Here is an 18,889-nt window from a genome sequence, read left to right as displayed (position 1 = left end):
CATTGTAGAATGAGTAGATCGCTACATCAACAAATTGATAACGTCATAACTCAGAACAGTGAATAAAATGAAATTAATTTCACTACCAATTTAACAAACATTTTCCTTTTCAAAACCCTCACAGGCTACATAGACAGGCTCCTGGATCTCCTCTTCAGCAAGGTCACCCTTGATCCAGTGCCGTATGTGGGGAAGATGTGCGAGCTGTCCATCCCAGAACCCGTCTGCCCAGTGTGAGAGGCCTGACAAGGAGGAGACCATACCTGGTTTTGTCTCCAGCATCAATCTTCGGGGTGACTGAAGTCAAGTGGGTGACTGAAGCCTGCTTGATTGAAGCAGGTTACATGGTCCCCCTCCTCTCCCGATCCCGTCCCATCAATCTCTGTAGTTGGTTGCATTTCCCAAAGTCTAAGTAATTTATATGATATCACATTTTATTTTACATAGTTTTTTCTAACATTTGGACGGGAGATGAGAGTTACAAATTGTAAGACTCAATGGGGTCCTGCACACTGTAGGGCAGCAGGGTGCCTATATTGCGGTTTATGGCTCTATTTGATTTATTTTTTTATGTCAAATGATGTCTCACCATTATTTCTTACCTTTATTTCTCATGAATGTCCATGTTGATCAATATTTCAGATATGCTTGCCTAATGTAAATTAACAAATAAATGTCTGATCAATACATACAATTCTGAACATATTGTCATTTATAATGCTAATGCAGAGGCACCAATCAATTGTCCAGTACACTTATTGTATGCTGTTTTCATGTACATGACTAATTCTGCTGAAGAAGTGTATCAGTGAACAGTGATTAGTTACAAAACAATAGAAATGCAATTGTGTATTGCTGCTGTTTGACTGATATCTAACAGTCCATTATCAGCTCTTTTGAGAACATTTTGTAGAGAAAATGGGTTGAGGAATACTATTTAGGGTCAGAATGACATGTGGCCCATTGTTTACCTGGTCATCATTGACATGTGACCCATTGTTTACCTTGTCACCTGGCAACGACCACAAGGGTGTTTCAAAGAGCTGTCATTCAAGGCGAGCACATGATATAAGCTCCCCGCCCACTCAGCCTGTTCTTTCAGGCTTCCTGATAGTTAGAGATGGGAGAAAGGGTACAATTTCTTCAATTCTGAGCATTTTAATATTGTAAAAATGTTATGGGTGATGTTTCGGTCATTCAAATTTTTACTTGAGAAATCGGACGACTGTGCGGGACCTTTAAAACAATAAGACAAAATAATACAATTCCACATGGACAATGCAGAATAGGGTCCTATTGTGTATGGTGGTCCTATAGATCTGGTAAAGAGGTCAATCGAACTTGAACAAAACAATGGAATTGCCATGGAAACGCGTGGGGGAAAGGGCTCCTCATTGCCCCCCAGCAAAATTAGCCTACATTTAGGCTATTGTTTGCATGTGTATTTCACACTATGTTGGGGTAAAAATCGGAGTATAATACTTGTATAGATGCCAACCCCAACACGACGCTAAATTGTCATTATTTCGCCTCTATGGCCTATTTATTGCCTTACCTCCCTAATCTTACTACATTTGCACACACTGTACATATATTTTTCTATTGTGTTATTGACTGTACGTTTGTTAATTCCATGTGTAACTCTGTTAATGTTTGTGTGGCACTGCTTTGCTTTATCTTGGCCAGGTCGCAGTTGTAAATGAGAACTTGTTCTCAGCTGGCCTACCTGGTTAAATAAAGGTGAATTAAAAAAATATGTTAATGTCATCGTTACCAATTAACTGCATTACAGTTAAAAACAACTTGGACTACCACCACCAATTTCTATATGCTAGCTATACAAATCAGTTTATAGCAAAAGTTAGCATTTAGCAGTCACTTCTTCTAAACCTGAAAAGTGACATCTACATGTTATGCAGCAAAAACAGCCAAATATATCCAATTTGGACTTAAGTAACCGCATTGTGGGCCTGTTACAATACATAAATCATTACGGATTTGACCAATATCCACTTTGTTAGATCAGATTTATTGAATGTGCGCCAGTCTGGTCAATCTGAACGTCTGCGTTCCATTGACTCCTTTACCGCATCTATTGCGTATGACCGCTAGGGGGAAATGACGTTCTATCTACTGCAGTCATAGGCTGAATCTCAAACAGAACACTTGGCCCCTAAGCCCTTTATCGAGTGGCCACTTGCTGTTGTGTTCGATAGAGCTCAATTGAGTCTGCAAGTGTTTTGGCCAAAATGAGCATTGAGACGATGCGCACTCGACATCTCAACTGACATTTATCAATATTCCAAAATTCTAAATCCATTCGCAGGCATTCACAACCTGTCTTGTGCATGACTCACTCTCTATGAAACATGGGCACTGGGACAGATGCATGCGCTGATAGATAGTGAAAAGTTGTACAAACAAAACAACATCTCTACTCCTGCACAAAATACACTGCTCAAAAAAATAAAGGGAACACTAAAATAACACATCCTAGATCTGAATGAATGAAATATTGTTATTAAATACTTTTTTCTTTACATAGTTGAATGTGCTGACAACAAAATCACACAAAAATGATCAATGGAAATCAAATGTATCAACCCATGGAGGTCTGGATTTGCAGTCACACTCAAAATGAAAGTGGAAAACCACACTACAGGCTGATCCAACTTTGATGTAATGTCCTTAAAACAAGTCAAAATGAGGCTCAGTAGTGTGTGTGGCCTCCACGTGCCTGTATGACCTCCTCAGGATGGTCTCCTGCGGGATCTCCTCCCAGACCTGGACTAAAGCATCCGCCAACTCCTGGACAGTCTGTGGTGCAACGTGGCGTTGGTGGATGGAGCGAGACATGATGTCCCAGATGTGCTCAATTGGATTCAGGTCTGGGGAACGGGTGGGCCAGTCCATAGCATCAATGCCTTCCTCTTGCAGGAACTGCTGACACACTCCAGCCACATGAGGTCTAGCATTGTCTTGCATTAGGAGGAACCCAGGGCCAACCGCACCAGCATATGGTCTCACAAGGGGTCTGAGGATCTCATCTCGGTACCTAATGGCAGTCAGGCTACCTCTCGCGAGCACATGGAGGGATGTGCGGCCCCCCCAAAGAAATGGCTGACCCACCGCCAAACCGGTCATGCTGGAGGATGTTGCAGGCAGCAGAACGTTCTCCACGGCGTCTCCAGACTCTGTCACGTCTGTCACATGTGCTCAGTGTGAACCTGCTTTCATCTGTGAAGAGCACAGGGAGCCAGTGGCGGATTTGCCAATCTTGGTGTTCTCTGGCAAATGCCAAACGTCCTGCACGGTGTTGGGCTATAAGCACAACCCCCACCTGTGGACGTCGGGCCCTCATACCACCCTCATGGAGTCTGTTTCTGACCGTTCGAGCAGACACATGCACATTTGTGGCCTGCTGGAGGTCATTTAGCAGGGCTCTGGCAGTGCTCCTCCTGCTCCACCTTGCACAAAGGCGGAGGTAGCGGTCCTGCTGCTGGGTTGTTGCCCTCCTACGGCCTCCTCCACGTCTCCTGGTGTACTGGCTTATCTCCTGGTAGCGGCTTCATGCTCTGGACACTACGCTGACAGACACAGCAAACCTTCTTGCCACAGCTCGCATTGATGTGCCATCCTGGATGAGCTGCACTACCTGAGCCACTTGTGTGGGTTGTAGACTCCGTCTCATGCTACCAATAGAGTGAAAGCACTGCCAGCATTCAAAAGTGACCAAAACATCAGCCAGGAAGCACCTGCAGAACCACTCCTTTATTGGGGGTGTCTTGCTAATTGCCTATAATTTCCACCTGTTGTCTATTCCATTTGCACAACAGCATGTGAAATTTATTGTCAATCAGTGTTGCTTCCTAAGTGGACAGTTTGATTTCACAGAAGTGTGATTGACTTGGAGTTACATTGTGTTGTTTAAGTGTTCCCTTTATTTTTTTGAGCAGTGTATGTGCAAGTATATCGTCGCTAGTGATTTCATCAACTGATTTAGCTTGTTGTAGCCTGCTTGCTGCTCGCTAGCTTCACTGACAAACACAGGGATTGAATGTTAGCTAGCTAGCAAAGGATGTTGGGAACTGCACTGAGAAACACTGTGTAGCTTGTAGCTTGTCACTTATCTAACATAGTTTCACAGATTGCTGATGAAGTTGTTGACATGTTCCCAGCAGTCAGTCCGTAACATTGGGTCAGCTAAAAGCACAGCACACCAGCAGACTCAATAAGGGCAGAGCAGGCTATTCGCGGATGTCACTTGCCTTTCTCTGCCATTTTTCCAACTTAATGACGTACAAAGCACTTTATTACTATACATTTTTTAATTGAACCTTTATTTAACTAGGCAAGTCAGTTAAGAACAAATTCTTATTTACAATGACGGCCAAACTCGGACAACGCTGGGCCAATTGTGCGCCGCCCTATGAGACTTCCAATCACGGCCGGATGTGATACAGCCTGGATTCGAAACAGGGACTGTAGTAACGCCCCTTGCACTGAGATGCAGTGCCTTAGACCGCTTTGCCACTCCGTGGCAAATCATTTGAAAGATGTACATAGAGATATACTAACATTACAGAAATGTTGCGTTATGTACAGTATTTGAACAAAAAAAAATCCCTTTTTCCATTTATGATGAAGATCGTGACCTGTTAGTGGTAGTTTTGTAATAACAGCACTGTGATAAAACATATATATAAAATACATTGTTTTTCAGTAAGGGATTAAAAAAATATATATTAAAAAATTATGTAAAAAAATGGTTGATCTTGTTGCGGACCCCTTCGGTACCTTTTATTTATTTTTTTATTTCACCTTTGTTTAACCAGGTAGGCAAGTTGAGAACAAGTTCTCATTTACAATTGCGACCTAGCCAAGATATAGCATAGCAGTTCGACACAAACAACAACACAGAGTTGCACATGGAGTAAAACAAACATACAGTCAATAATACAGTAGAAAAATAAGTCTATATACAATGTGAGCAAATGAGGTGAGATAAGGGAGGTAAAGGCAAAAAACGGCCATGGTGGCGAAGTAAATACAACATAGCAAGTAAAACACTGGAATGGTAGATTTGCAGTGGAAGAATGTGCAAGGTAGAGATAGAAATAATGGGGTGCAAAGGAGCTAAATAAATAAATAAATATAGTAGGGGTGAGGTAGTTGTTTGGGCTAAATTGTAGATGGGCTACGTACAGGTGCAGTAATCTGTGAGCTCCTCTGACAGCTAGTGCTTAAAGCTAGTGAGGGAGATAAGTGTTTCCAGTTTCAGAGATTTTTGTAGATCGTTCCAGTCATTGGCAGCAGAGAACTGGAAGGAGAGCCGGCCAAAGGAAGAATTGGTTTTGGGTGTGACCAGAGAGATAGACCTGCTGGAGCGCGTGCTACAGGTGGGTGCTGCTATGGTGACCAGCGAGCTGAGATAAGGGGGACTTTACCTAGCAGGGTCTTGTAGATGACCTGGAGTCAGTGGGTTTGGCAATGAGTATGAAGCGAGGGCCAACTAACGAGAGTGTACAGGTCGCAGTGGTGGGTAGTATATGGGGCTTTGGTGACAAAACGGATGGCACTGTGATAGACTGCATCCAATTTATTAAGTAGGGTATTGGAGGCAATTTTGTAAATGACATCGCCGAAGTCGAGGATCGGTAGGATGGTCAGTTTTACTAGGGTATGTTTGGCAGCATGAGTGAAGGATGCTTTGTTGCGAAATAGGAAGCCAATTCTAGATGTAACTTTGGATTGGAGATGTTTCATGTGAGTCTGGAAGGAGAGTTCACAGTCTAACCAGACACCTAGGTATTTGTAGTTGTCCACATATTCTAAGTCAGAACCGTCCAGAGTAGTGATGTTGACGGGCGGGCAGGTGCAGGCAGCGATCGTTTGAAGAGCGTTCATTTAGTTTTACTTGTATTTAAGAGCAATTGGAGGCCACGGAAGGAGTGTTGTATGGCTGGATAAGCTCGTCTGGAGGGTTGTTACACAGTGTCCAAAGAAGGGCCAGAAGTATACAGAATGGTGTCGTCTGCGTAGAGGTGGATCAGAGACTCACCAGCAGCAAGAGCGACATCATTGATGTATACAGAGAAGAGAGTTGGTCCAAGAATTGAACCCTGAAGCACCCCCATAGAGACTGCCAGAGGCCCGGACAACAGGCCCTCCGATTTGACACACTGAACTCTATCAGAGAAGTAGTTGGTGAACCAGGCGAGGCAATCATTTGAGAAACCAAGGCTATCGAGTCTGCCGATGAGGATGTGGTGATTGACAGAGTCAAAAGCCTTGGCCAGGTCAATGGTCGGTAATCTGTTTGTTGACTTGGCTTTCGAAGACCTTAGAAAGGCAGGGTAGGATAGATATAGGTCTGTAGCAGTTTGGGTCAAGAGTATCCCCCCCTTTGAAGAGGGGGATGACCGCAGCTGCTTTCCAATCTTTGGGAATCTTAGACGACACGAAAGAGAGGTTGAACAGGCTAGTAATAGGGGTTGCAACAATTTCGGCAGATCATTTTAGAAAGAAAGGGTCCAGATTGTCTAGCCTGGCTGATTTGTAGGGGTCCAGATTTTGCAGCTCTTTCAGAACATCAGCTGACTTGTTTTGGGGAGAAGGAGAAATGGGGAAGGCTTGGGCGAGTTTCTGTGGGGGGGGGGGTGCAGTGCTGTTGACCGGGGCAGGGGTAGCCAGGTGGAAATCATGACCAGCTGTAGAAAAATGCTTATTGAAATTCTCAATTATAGTGGATTTATCGGTGGTGACAGTGTTTCCTATCCTCAGTGCAGTGGGCAGCTGGGAGGAGGTGTTCTTATTCTCCATGGACTTTACAGTGTCCCAGAACTTTTTTGAGTTTGTGTTGCAGTAAGCAAATTTCTGCTTGAAAAAGCTAGCCTTGGCTTTTCTAACTGCCTGTGTATATTGATTTCTAGCTTCCCTGAAAAGTTGCATATCACGGGGGCTGTTCGATGCTAATGCAGAACGCCATAGGATGTCTTTGTTTTGGTTAAGGGCAGTCAGGTCTGGAGAGAACCAAGTGCTATATCTGTTCCTGGTTCTAAATTTATTGAATGGGGCATGCTTATTTAAGATGGTGAGGAAGGTATTTTAAAAAAATAACCAGGCATCCTCTACTGACGGGATGAGGTCAATATCCTTCCAGGATACCCCGGCCAGGTTGATTAGAAAGGCCTGCTCGCTGAAGAGTTTCAGGGAGCGTTTGATAGTGATGATTGGAGGTCGTATGACCGCTGACCGATTACAGATGCAGGCAATGAGGCAGTGATCGCTGAGATCTTGGTTGAAAACAGCAGAGGTGTATTTAGAGGGCAAGTTGGTTAGGATGTTATCTATGAAGGTGCCCGTGTTTACGGCTTTGGGGTAGTACCAGGTAGGTTCATTGATAATTTGTTTGAGATTGAGGGCATCAAGCTTATATTGTGGGATGGCTGGGGTGTTAAGCATGTTCCAGTTTAGGTCGCCTAGCAGCACAATGTAACGATATTCGTAGGTGGACTGAATGGAAAATGTGCTAGCGCCGGAGTGAAGTGCGACTCTGGCAGCGCCGGATTTAAAAGTAGAAGTTCAAATTGTTTGGGTACAGACCTGGATAGTAGGACAAAACTCTGCAGGCTATCTCTGCAGTAGATTGCAACACCGCCCTCTTGGGCCGTTCTATCCTGTCTGAAAATGTTGTAGTTAGGGATGAAGATTTCAGAATTTTTGGTTGTCTTCCTAAGCCAGGATTCAGACATCCGGGTTGGCAGAGTGTGGTACGTGTTCATGGTAAATTTAATAAAGAAACTGAACACTAGAACAGAAAAACAACAAAGCCATACCAGGCCTAAACATAGAAACACAACACCTAGACATACAACATAGAATACCCACCCACATCACACCCTGACCAAACTAAAAATAGAAACATACAAAGCAATCTACGGTCAGGGCGTGACAGTGGACCCCACTTCACCATAGTCTTGTCCCACTTAAGGGGCGCCTTTGGAGCGGCAACCCTCGACGCTGACCTCAGACTGGGGACCCTTGCAGTGGGCCCCAAATAGACGCGAGATTCCGGCAGCACCGGACAGGCGGGAGACTCCGGCAGTGCCGGAGTGAAGGGCGACTGTGGCAGCGCCGGAGTGAAGTGCGACTCTGTCAGCGCCGGATTTAAAAGTAGAAGTTCAAATTGTTTGGGTACAGACCTGGATAGTAGGACAAAACTCTGCAGGCTATCTCTGCAGTAGATTACAACACCGCCCTCTTGGGCCGTTCTATCCTGTCTAAAAATGTTGTAGTTAGGGATGAAGATTTCAGAATTTTTGGTTGTCTTCCTAAGCCAGGATTCAGACATCCGGGTTGGCAGAGTGTGTTAAAGCAGTGAATAAAACAAACTTAGGGAGGAGGCTTCTAATGTTAACATGCATGAAACCAAGGCTATTACGGTTACAGAATTCATCAAAAGAGAGCACCTGGGAATAGGAGTGGAGCTAGGCACTGCAGGGCCTGGATTCACCTCTACATCACCAGAGGAACAGAGGAGGAGTAGGATAAGGGTACGGCTAAAAGATACCTAGTGGACTCCAATTTGAGACGCACTGACATAGGCAACTGTGTAGTTCCTGTGTTTACTATAAACAAGTATATTTGTTTATAGCCTACTAGTACAATGAACAGGAACTATAACCTGCTTCACTTATTCCGAGTGTATAGGCCTCTCATATCAAATCTTTAACTACCTGAGCTATGAGCTATGGTCCAGTCTAGCCGGTGTCTCAGTGCTCTATTTTGACCCTGTGATGTCACAGGAGAAGCAGGCAGAGTGTTCTACAGGCAGTGAGAGGCATTTTACTACAGATATTAAAAGAGTTCCAGTGCTATTTTCACCAATTCAAGGTGCTTGTCACCAGTGCTATCTGAAAACTATGTTGCTTCAACACAATACTGATGCATGTTTTTCTGACCTGCCTGTCCCAGTACATTCCAAGAAACACTTGCCTGAATGAATATTTTAAAGGTATGACTGTAACACAAACCTGGTGCAGCCCTGACCCCGCCTGACCTTAATATCAGTGTCTGGCGCACACATACACACACACACACACACACACACACACACACACACACACACACACACACACACACAAACACACACACACACACACACACACACACACACACACACACACACACACACACACACACACACACACACACACACACACATCTTAACCTCAGTCTTCAAATCAAATGTTATTTGTAAAATACTTTGTTAACAACAGGTGTAGACTAACTGTGAAATGCTTAGTTACAGGTCCTTTTCCAACAATGCAGAGAGAAAGAAAAAGTAGTAATAAATACACAATGAGTAAGGATAACTTGGCTATGTACACGGGGTACCAGTACAGAGTGGATGTGCAGGGGTACGAGGTCATTGAGGTAGATGTGTACATCTACTGTAACTAGGAATAAAGTGACAGATAGTAAACAGTAGCAGCAACGTATGTGATGTGTCAAAACAGTTAGTGCAAAAAGGGTCAATGCAGATAGTTAAATAGTTCATAAAATAGCTACCCAGACTAACTATTTATTGCTTGTGGGTAGAAGCTGTTCAGGGTCCTGTTGGTTCCAGACTTGGTGCATCAGTACCACTTTCCACGTGGTAGCAGAGAGAACAGTCTATGACGGTTGGCTGGAGTCTTTCTTTTACAGTCCTCCTCTGACACCGCTGGTTATAGAGGTCCTGGATGGCAGGGAGCTCGGCCCCAGTGATGTACTGCAAGCGGTGATACAGCCAGTCAAGATGCTCTAAGTGGTGCAGCTGTAGAACCTTTTGAGGATCTGACTGCCCATGCCAAATCTTTTCAGCCTCCTGAGGGGGAAGAGGCATAGTCGTGCCCTCTTCACGACTGTGTTGCTGTGTGTGGACCACGATCCTTAGTGACGTGGACACCGAACTTGCAGCATTCAACCCTGTCGATGTGACCCGGGCGTGCTCGGCCCTCCGTTTGTCTTGCTGACATTGAGGGAGAAGTTGTTGTCTTGGCACCACACTCCCAGGTCTCTGACCTCCTCCCTATAGGCTGTCTCATCGTCGTTGGTGATCAGGCGATTGTGGGGATCAGGCGTTGGGGATCACCGTCATGTCGTCGGGAAACTTACAGTGCCTTGCGAAAGTATTCGGCCCCCTTGAACTTTGCGACCTTTTGCCACATTTCAGGCTTCAAACATAAAGATATAAAACTGTATTTTTTTGTGAAGAATCAACAACAAGTGGGACACAATCATGAAGTGGAACGATATCTATTGGATATTTCAAACTTTTTTAACAAATCAAAAACTGAAAAATTGGGCGTGCAAAATTATTCAGCCCCTTTACTTTCAGTGCAGCAAACTCTCTCCAGAAGTTCAGTGAGGATCGATGAATGATCCAATGTTGACCTAAATGACTAATGATGATAAATACAATCCACCTGTGTGTAATCAAGTCTCCGTATAAATGCACCTGCACTGTGATAGTCTCAGAGGTCCGTTAAAAGCGCAGAGAGCATCATGAAGAACAAGGAACACACCAGGCAGGTCCGAGATACTGTTGTGAAGAAGTTTAAAGCCGGATTTGGATACAAAAAGATTTCCCAAGCTTTAAACATCCCAAGGAGCACTGTGCAAGCGATAATATTGAAATGGAAGGAGTATCAGACCACTGCAAATCTACCAAGACCTGGCCGTCCCTCTAAACTTTCAGCTCATACAAGGAGAAGACTGATCAGAGATGCAGCCAAGAGGCCCATGATCACTCTGGATGAACTGCAGAGATCTACAGCTGAGGTGGGAGACTCTGTCCATAGGACAACAATCAGTCGTATATTGCACAAATCTGGCCTTTATGGAAGAGTGGCAAGAAGAAAGCCATTTCTTAAAGATATCCATAAAAAGTGTCGTTTAAAGTTTGCCACAAGCCACCTGGGAGACACACCAAACATGTGGAAGAAGGTGCTCTGGTCAGATGAAACCAAAATTGAACTTTTTGGCAACAATGCAAAACGTTATGTTTGGCGTAAAAGCAACACAGCTGAACACACCATCCCCACTGTCAAACATGGTGGTGGCAGCATCATGGTTTGGGCCTGCTTTTCTTCAGCAGGGACAGGGAAGATGGTTAAAATTGATGGGAAGATGGATGGAGCCAAATAAAGCAAAATCTACAATGGAATGGTTCAAAAATAAACATATCCAGGTGTTAGAATGGCCAAGTCAAAGTCCAGACCTGAATCCAATCGAGAATCTGTGGAAAGAACTGAAAACTGCTGTTCACAAATGCTCTCCATCCAACCTCACTGAGCTCGAGCTGTTTTGCAAGGAGGAATGGGAAAAAATGTCAGTCTCTCGATGTGCAAAACTGATAGAGACATACCCCAAGCGACTTACAGCTGTAATCGCAGCAAAAGGTGGCGCTACAAAGTATTAACTTAAGGGGGCTGAATAATTTTGCATGCCCAATTTTTCAGTTTTTGATTTGTTAAAAAAGTTTGAAATATCCAATAAATGTCGTTCCACTTCATGATTGTGTCCCACTTGTTGTTGATTCTTCACAAAAAAATACAGTTTTATATCTTTATGTTTGAAGCCTGAAATGTGGCAAAAGGTCGCAAAGTTCAAGGGGGCCGAATACTTTCGCAAGGCACTGTAATGAGGGTGTGGGAGTCGTGAGTGGACATGCAGTCGTGGGTGAACAGGGAGTGGTGGATGTGTTGTTGCCTACCCTCACCACCTGGGGGTGGCCCTTCAGGAAGTCCAGGATCCAATTGCAGAGGCAGGTGTTCAGTCCCAGGGTCCTTAGCTTAGTGATGAGCTTGGAGTGCACTATGGTGTTGAAGGCTGAGCTGTAGTCAGTTTATAGCATTCTCACATAGGCATTCTTATTGTCCAGGTGGGAAAGGGCAGTGTGGAGTGCAATAGAGACTACCTGAGCTGTGGATCTGTTGAGGCGGTATACGGATTGGAGTAGGTCCAAGGTGTCTGGGATGGTGGTGTTAATGTGAGACATGACCAGCCTTTCAAAGCATTATATGGCTACAGATGTGAGTGCTTCGGAGCGATAGTAATTTAGACAGGTTACAATGGCGTTCCTGGGCACAGGGACTATGGGAGTCCACTTGAAACATGTAGGTATTACAGACTGGGTCAGGGAGAGGTTGAAAATGTCAGTGGAGACGCTTGCCCTGCGGCCTTGTGAATGTTAACCTGTTTAAAGGTCTTACTCACATTGGCTACAGAGAGTGTGATCACACAGTCATCCGGAACAGCTGGTACACTCATGCATAGTTCAGTGTTGCTTGCCTCGAAGCGAGCATAGTTAGCTAGTCTGGTAGGCTTGAGTCGCTGGGTTTTGTACTAGGATTCGAACTTATCCCAACCAGAAGCCATGGATTACAGTCAACATCTGCACTGAGCTAAAGGCTAGAGCTGCCGCTTTCAAGGAGCGGGACACTAATCATGATGCGTAAAAGAAATCCCACTACGCCCTCCGATGAACCATCAAACAGGCAAGGCGTCAAAACAGGACTATGTACTTACTGTCACTGTGGGGAAAATGTTGTCGATGCACTCATTAATGAAGCCGGTGGCTGATGTGGTAAACTCCTCAATGCCATCAAATGAATCTTCGGACATAATTCAGTCTGTGCTAGCGAAACAGTCCTTTAGCTTAAACTGTCATCACCAGGGATTTGGGATACTACTGTGTCACTGCGCGTCTGCACAATGTCATGAGTTCAACTCAGCCTGGCTGGCAGAATGGCTGGATTTATGACTCCTGAAGTCATCCCTTTTGCAGGACATTTTCCATTCAGTCCAGATAATATGGCTATGATAGTAGTTGACAATTGGGGATTACTCTTCACATAAAATTCTATACACCTTGCATCTGTGGTGTGCATAAACCGATTAGAAAAGTCCCCACAGAGCCCAGTAGAGCCACAGAGCCCAGTAGAGCCACATAGCCCAGTAGAGCCACATAGCCCAGTAGAGCCACATAGCCCAGTAGAGCCACATAGCCCAGTAGAGCAAGGGAGCCTCGCCCTGGATTCAAGGGGTGTGCTCTGAGAACGTAAACTGGAGCACAGGAGGGTCGGCGTATGAGTCCAAATCACAGTATGCAAAACGAAGCACAGAGGTCACTTCTCGAATACCTACTCTGTTTGTGCATCCTTTGAAGTATGCCTCGATGCAAGCTTCAATGCAAAGTATGCACAGAAATATGATGCAACCACGTAAAAAATGATGCAACATTTCTTGAAATCAATGGCGCTGTTATTTGAGCTAAAGAGAGAGAAAATAAACATGAACATTTTGTAATTATGTCATGGTGTAATTGTGGCCCAAATATATTTGGGCTGGTAAAAACATTTGAGTGGCTTGTAGATTTTTCCATCTACGCCTGACCCTTTCCTACCACACCGGCTGGACTTTCATGGACGGCAGTGGCACATACAGTGCCTTCAGAAAGTATTCACAATGTCACGTTCTGACCTTTATTTCTGTTGTTTTGTATTTATTTAGTATGGTCAGGGCGTGAGTTGGGTGGGCAGTCTATGTTTGTTTTTCTATGTTTTGGGGCATTTCTATGTTTTCGGCCTAGTATGGTTCTCAATCAGAGGCAGGTGTCATTAGTTGTCTCTGATTGAGAATCATACTTAGGTAGCCTGGGTTGCACTGTTTGTTTGTGGGTGATTGTCTATGTTGATGGCTTGTTTCAGCACAGGTCTCATTTTGTAGCTTCACGGTCGAATTTGGTTTATTGTTTTTGTTACTCGTTTGTATAGTGTTCAGTCTTTCTTGATTAAAGATTTGCCATGGACACTTACCACGCCGCGTATTGGTCCTCAGATCCATCTCGTCTCTCCTCTTCAGATGAAGAGGAGGACGGCCGTGACAGAATCACCCACCAACCAAGGACCAAGCGGCGTGGTAGAAAACAGCGACGACAGCAGCAGCAGCAGCAACAACAGCGGCCGGTATCACAGGACTCCTGGACATGGGAGGAGATACTGAACGGAGAGGGACCCTGGGCACAGGCTGGGGAATATCGCCGCCCCAAAGCAGAGCTGAGCGGCGGCGATATGAGGAGGCAGCACGGCAGTGCGACAGGTACGAGAGACAGCCCCAAAAATTTTTTTGGGGGGGGCACACGAGGGGTGGAGCTAAGCCAGGTAGCAGACCTGCGCTCACTCCTCGTGCTTATTATAAGCAGCGAGATACTGGGCAGGCACCGTGTTATGCGGTTAAGCGCACGGTGTCGCCAGTACGTGCCCATAGCCCGGTGCGCTATGGGACAGCCCCCCGAGAGTGTCATGCGAGTGCGGGCATCGAGCCAGGGCGTATGGTGCCTGCTCAGCGGGTCTGGTCGCCGGTACGCAGTTTTGGCCCAGGGTATCCTGCGCCGGCTCTGCGTGCTGTGTCTCCGGGGCGCTGGGAGGGTGCAGTGCGTCCTCTGCCCGCGCTCCGCTCGTGCCGGGCGAATGTGGGAATGGAGCCGAAGGGAGAGGTGCGTGTAGTAAGCACTAGATCTCCCGTGCTTACCCACAGCCCGGTTCAACCTGTGCCTGCACTCTGGACGGTCCGGGCTAGAGTGGTTATCCAGCCTGGGGAAGTGGTGCCAAGGTTGCGCACCAGAGCTCCAGTGCTCCCCCACAGCCCGGTCTTTCAGGTGCCTCCTCTTAACCCCAAGCCTCCTGAAGGTCTTCCCAGCCTGGTGGTTCCTGTGGCAGCCCCACGCACCAGGCTGTCTCTCTGTCTCCTCCCTGCAGGTGGTCCTGTCTGTCCGGCGCCGCTGCCGGAGTCTCCCGCCTGTCCGGCGCCGCTGCCGGAGTCTCCCGCCTGTCCGGCGCCGCTGCCGGAGTCTCCCGCCTGTCCGGCGCCGCTGCCGGAGTCTCCCGCCTGTCCGGCGCCGCTGCCGGAGTCTCCCGCCTGTCCGGCGCCGCTGCCGGAGTCTCCCGCCTGTCCGGCGCCGCTGCCGGAGCCTCCCGCCTGTCCGGCGCCTCTGCCGGAGCCTCCCGCCTGTCCGGCGCCTCTGCCGGAGCCTCCCGCCTGTCCGGCGCCTCTGCCGGAGCCTCCCGCCTGTCCGGCGCCTCTGCCGGAGCCTCCCGCCTGTCCGGCGCCTCTGCCGGAGCCTCCCGCCTGCCCGGCGCCTCTGCCGGAGCCTCCCGCCTGCCCGGCGCCTCTGCCGGAGCCTCCCGCCTGCCCGGCGCCTCTGCCGGAGCCTCCCGCCTGCCCGGCGCCTCTGCCGGAGCCTCCCGCCTGCCCGGCGCCTCTGCCGGAGCCTCCCGCCTGCCCGGCGCCGCTGCCGGAGCCCCCCGCCTGCCCGGAGCCCCCCGCCTGCCCGGCGCCGCTGCCGGAGCCCCTCTGCCCAGAGCCGCTGCCGCCCCTCTGTCCCGAGCAGCTGCCCCTCTGTCCCGAGCAGCTGTCCCTCTGTCCCGAGCAGCTGTCCCTCTGTCCCGAGCTGCCCCTCTGTCCAGTGGGGTCATTGAGAGGGGTGGTCATGCTGAGAAAGCCACGGAGGCGGACAATAAAGCGGACTAAGACAATGATGAAGTGGAGTCCGCGTCCCGCGCCAGAGCCGCCACCGCGGACAGACGCCCACCCAGACCCTCCCCTATAGGTCAAGGTTTTGCGGCCGGAGTCCGCACCTTTGGGGGGGGGTACTGTCACGTTCTGACCTTTATTTCTGTTGTTTTGTATTTATTTAGTATGGTCAGGGCGTGAGTTGGGTGGGCAGTCTATGTTTGTTTTTCTATGTTTTGGGGCATTTCTATGTTTTCGGCCTAGTATGGTTCTCAATCAGAGGCAGGTGTCATTAGTTGTCTCTGATTGAGAATCATACTTAGGTAGCCTGGGTTGCACTGTTTGTTTGTGGGTGATTGTCTATGTTGATGGCTTGTTTCAGCACAGGTCTCATTTTGTAGCTTCACGGTCGAATTTGGTTTATTGTTTTTGTTACTCGTTTGTATAGTGTTCAGTCTTTCTTGATTAAAGATTTGCCATGGACACTTACCACGCCGCGTATTGGTCCTCAGGTCCATCTCGTCTCTCCTCTTCAGATGAAGAGGAGGACGGCCGTGACACACAATCCTTGACTTTTTCCGCATTTTGTTGTGTTACAGCCTGAATTTAAAATGGATGAAATAGAGATTTTGTGTCACTGGCCTACACACAATACCCATAATGTCAAAGTGGAATCATGTTCTTTGACATTTTTACCAATTTCTTAAAAAAGAAAAGCTGAAATGTCTTGAGTCAATAAGTATTCAACCCCTTTGTTATGGCAAGCCTAAATAAGTTCAGGAGTAAAAATGTGCCTAACAAGTCACATAATAAGTTGCATGGACTTAGTCTGTATGCAAAAATAGTGTTTAACATGATTTTTTAATGATTAGCTCATCTCTATACCCCATACACACAATTATCTCTAAGGTCCCTCAGTCGAGCAGTGACTTTCAAACATTGATTCAACCACAAGACCAGGGAGGTTATACAATGCCTCGCAAAGGGCACCTATTGTAGAAGGGTAAAAAAAAACAGACATTGAATAACCCTTTGAGCATAGTGAAGTTATTAATTAGACTTTGGGTGGTGTATCAATACACACAGTCACTACATAGATACAGGCGTCCTTCCTAACTTAGTTGCTGAGAGGAAGGAAACCGCTCAGGGATTTCACCATGAGGCAAATGGTGATTTAAAAAAAGTTACAGAGTGTAATGGCTTTGACAGGTGTAAACTGAGGATGGATCAACAACATTGTAGTTACTCTACAATACTAACCTAAATTACAGAGCGAAAAGAAGGAAGCCTGTACAGAATAAAAATATAACAAAACATGCATCCTTTTTGAAATAAGGCACTAAAGTAAAACTGCAAAGAAATTGGCAAATAAATCAACTTTATGCCCTCAATACAAAGCATTAGGTTTGGGGCAAATCCAACACAACACAACTGAGTAGCACTCTTCACATTTTCAAGCATGGTGGTGGCTGCATTATGTTATGGGAATGCTTGTCATCGGCAAGGACTAGGGAGTTCTGAAACGGAATAGAGCCCTTACAAATACACATCGACTGGGATATTCTGTAATGATGCCAGTGATCACTGTGCAATTGCTTGTGTTAGAAATACAAAAATGACCAAAGCCAAACCCTGTTATATTTTTAAAATACATTTTAGACAGCTTGATGAGCAAGCGATCTTACATTATCTGTACCATAATATTGACAGAGTAAGTCTGTTTCCCGATGTTGACACTGCCTGGGACTATTTTTATATGACATTTGTGTAGATTTGTGATAAGCATGCCCCTGGGAAGAAGTTTAGAATCAGTGGAAGGGACAGTCCCTGGTTATCAGATAACTTGGCAGAATTAATTAGAAAGAGAAACATCTCTTGGGCTCAAGCTAGACATACAAGTGCTCCTGTTGACTGGGCCTCCTTCAGAGTGCTAAGAAACAAATTCACAGGATTGATCAGGAATTCCAAATCATATTACTATCTAAATGCAGTCACAGAGAACCTAAACAACCCTACCAAGTTCTGGAAGCTAATCAAATCAGTGTCAGGTTCTAATGTATCCTCTGGCCTTCCTGACCATTTAATGATGGATTCTAATTAAGTGAAGGATAAAGCCCATATTGTTGGGTTTTTTAACAAGCACTTCATATCTGCTGGTTCAGTTTTTGATAACGATGGGGCCCAGGCCTCTAATGTAAGCTCTGTTACAGTCAACTATGACATAGGCCCTCATGTGAACCATTTGAACTTTGAGCCTGTTTCTTATACTGAGGTCTATAAAACACTAGAGGCAATAGACACTACAAAGTCTGCAGGCCCAGACAACTTGGACCCCTACCTCTTAAAGATAGCAGCTGGTATTATTACTGAACCTGTGGCTCACATTTTCAACTTGAGTCTCTTGACCAATTCCATACCCGGCATTTGGAAATCAGCTTATGTCCTCCCACTGCTAACGAGTGGAGATCCCTCAGATGCTAAAAACTATGGTCCTATCTCTAAACTCCCTATCCTGGCCAAAGTCTATGAATCCCTAGTGAACTCACAGTTAAAAAACATCTTCATTGAAAAGAACATACTGAGCAGTGTTCAGTCTGGCTTTAGATCAGGACACAGCATCACAACTGCAGCTATGGCAGTGGCAAATTACATCATTAATGGACTTGATAAAAAGACACATTGTGCTGATCTGTTTGTGGATTTCTTAAAGGCCTTTGATTTAGTTGACCATGAATTGTTGCTAGATAGACTCAGAAACATTGATCTCAGTGAAGTGGCAGTAAATTGGTTTAGGAACTATCTTTCTGACAAAACACAATGTGAATATACCAACGATCACAAGTCTAGCTTTCTTGAGATTAATAGAGGTGTGCCCCAGGGTTCCAACCAGCAAAGTTACATCTAATGCAGATGATACAGTTATATATTCATGTGCTCCTTCTCTGGTTCAGGATGTTGAAGAGCTCCAGACTGCTTTTCAGCCACTGCAGGCCTCCCTTTATGGTCTCAAACTGGTCTTGAATATACAAAAAACTAAATTCATGACCTTTACCAGAGCTAGAACTCTGCCAGAGAACATTAGCATTGTCACATTTGGTGGCTTATCCATTGAAAAAGTGTCATCCTACAAATACCTAGGTATTTGGTTGGATGACAAGTTGTCCTTTAAAGTTCATGTGGATAATCTTGTGACAAAGCTTAAATTGTAATTGTGTTTTTATTTAAGCTTGTTCATGCCACTTTTCTCTTTGTAATTGATTATGGTGAATTGTTGTATATGCATGCAAGCTCCTCCGTCTTACAGAGACTGGACTCTGTTGATCATGCA

General features: G+C 46.0%; 1 protein-coding gene across 3 annotated transcripts in view; it reads left to right on the top strand.

Moving 5' to 3' along the window:
* LOC110486743 (calcium-binding mitochondrial carrier protein SCaMC-3) overlaps window positions 1-18,889 on the top strand; it is a 38,562-nt gene that overhangs the window by 4,796 nt on the left and 14,877 nt on the right. For 2 of the 3 annotated variants that reach the window (XR_005035585.1, XR_005035586.1), the window contains one exon: window positions 125-712. The exons of the other annotated variant lie outside the window; for it this stretch is intronic. The gene's annotated coding sequence lies outside the window, so the exon portion shown is untranslated. Of the gene's footprint in view, window positions 1-124; window positions 713-18,889 lie in introns of those variants that run through there. 3 annotated transcript variants of the gene reach the window in all.

The sequence above is a fragment of the Oncorhynchus mykiss genome, chromosome 13, assembly GCF_013265735.2.
Source record: "Oncorhynchus mykiss isolate Arlee chromosome 13, USDA_OmykA_1.1, whole genome shotgun sequence".
Classification (NCBI taxonomy): domain Eukaryota; kingdom Metazoa; phylum Chordata; class Actinopteri; order Salmoniformes; family Salmonidae; genus Oncorhynchus; species Oncorhynchus mykiss.
Note: the sequence above shows the minus strand (reverse complement) of the source record. Positions and strands in the feature narration are given on the sequence as shown.